Here is a 2439-nt window from a genome sequence, read left to right on the forward strand (position 1 = left end):
GGGGCACTTCGCATGGAGCAAGGCCACGGCATCCTCACAGTAAACACCAGAGCGGGCGCCGACAACAAGAACGATGAGCGTGTGCTGCTGCAGCGCAGCTTCGGTCGCCTCGACGGCCGGAGACCGTGGAAGATAGAACACGACTCTAGCAGGCATGCGGAGGGGTGGCCATACATGGCAGAAGCGGCGTGCGATGCCACAGAAACATTACCAGAAACAGGGGAACTTGTTAAGGACGGACGAGGGGAGGCGGTGACAGCAGGCACGACCGACGACTAGATGGCAGGCAAGGACCCCGAGAGCAGCGGCGTGGAGCTAGGGAGGGCACCGCTTGCACAACAGCCTTCGCCTATGCCCACGAGGCACCTCCCAGTCGCGGGCAAGCGCGCCACCGTCAGCAGGCGGGAGCAAGGCTGCCCCCTCATTGTGGATCTCGGAACGGGGCTAGGGGCGGGACGCGGGCTCTGCCGACCCCGGGCGGGCCACCGGGGGAGGGGGTGGCGGAGCGTAGAGGGCCTCCCGAAGGAGGCTGGCATCGGCCGGCGGGCACTGCACCCAGCGAACGAGGGGCTGGAGTCGGTCCACCGTAGGGCGCGAGGCCTGCCACCAAATGCATGGGAGGCCATGAGAGGGAAAGGTGGGCAATGGTGCTGGAGCGGCCGCCGGCGAGGAGGCAGGGGATGGGTGCCGGGACCGGAGTGGCTGGCGGCGAGAGCTGCCGGTGATATCAGGTTTATCAATTGAGAAAGCAAGAGTTTATCCAAAAAAGGTAAATTTGCCAAATAACAATAACCAAACTTGATAATTCAGGTCAAAAGCGCTAGGGCGTGACTTTGTCTGATGTCGAATGAAACGGTAGGCTGGCTTTAACGTCGCGGCATGGCTTTGTCTACTTCGATCTCCATGGGATGTGTGAGTTGAGTGTTCCGTGGCGTAGTCTTAGTTGACTCCTAACTCTTTGGTGTGTGCTTTATGCGGTCGGTTAGACCTGTTTATATGGGTCGCCGTGGCTGTGCTTATGTGGCCGACACCATGTGAAATCTGAACATATACTTGTCTTATTTGTATGTATCTTTCCGTGTTTGAAATTGCAATCACGTGAGCATGTTACTCTCCTTGTTTGCTTATTAAGCTTGCATGTTGGACTCGTATTTCATGTTGTCCATGACCCATTGATGGAAACATATCTATTCCATCTTGTGCACACTGCTGTTTTGGACGGGTTCAATGGTTCTTTTTAGGCTGGACTCAATAGGCAAACCAACATGTGGTTGGATGATTAGAGGAACAATGGTATCCTCAACCCACCAAGGTTTAAATCTCGGTGCTCGTATTATTCCTGCATTTATTTTAAAATTTCCGGCGACGCATTTTTAGTGGAAGGAGACATTCCCGTCGACGACGAGGCGTCTACGGCGACTTCGTAAATCTCAAGATGACATGCCAGCTCAGTCTTTCAGAGGTGCTCATAGAGATAGGGTGTGCATGTGTGTTCATAGGGATAAGTGTATGAGCACTTGCGTATATACTGATGTTCAAAAAAAAAAGGCTCGACTCAATAGTAACTGCTCATGGCTATCTTGTTTTGCTCGTGGCCATCATTTTTTGTGTACTATTTGTACGTGACATGTCGCCCCTTCTGGTACATGTCAATATTTTTACGTAACATTTACATCTTTTAATCTCAGCTTTTGATGTCTAAAATTAAGGATCAAGATAACTTAATTTATGAGGATGAATATGATGGTTTGTTTGCCTTTTATTTTAATAATATATATTGCAATACTTTTTTCGTACATAAATATTTATCTTTTTCTAAATTTCAACCAGTGACTATATACGGACCAAAATAAATGAATTTACACTCTAAAATATGTCTATATACATTCATATATGGTAGTTCTTTAAAATCTCGAAAAGACAAATATTTAGAAACGGAGGCAATATATTATAGGATGACAGTGGTCCATGTTACAATCCGTGACCACAACATGGCCCATGTTGCAGTGGGTGACCAATGGCCCTCGTGTTTGCGATGCCATGCGACATAGAGGTGATAGAATGATAGTCCATGCTGTAATGGGTGACCGCAACATGATCCCCGCCATGTAAGTTGGAGATGACCGCAACATGGTCCATGTTGCAAATGGGAAACTAAAGATCCACGTGTTTGCAACGCCATTCAAGCTTGGAGATGACCACAACATGATCCAGATATGCAATTAGTTATCATAATATGGTTTGCGACCCTATCGATCTTTTGCCAAAGAAGTGTTGCGCAAGTCTTTTTTAATGGAATAGATTGCTTGCTACGTAACATAACTACCAGTAGCGGCTAGCTATTTTTTAAGAATGAGTAGTAGCTAGCGTAACATAACTAGGAGTATTGGCTAGCTATTTTTAAGAACGACTAGTAGCTACTTTGTTTAGACAAAGTAG

This window comes from Triticum dicoccoides, chromosome 6B, assembly GCF_002162155.2.
Source record: "Triticum dicoccoides isolate Atlit2015 ecotype Zavitan chromosome 6B, WEW_v2.0, whole genome shotgun sequence".
Taxonomy (NCBI): domain Eukaryota; kingdom Viridiplantae; phylum Streptophyta; class Magnoliopsida; order Poales; family Poaceae; genus Triticum; species Triticum dicoccoides.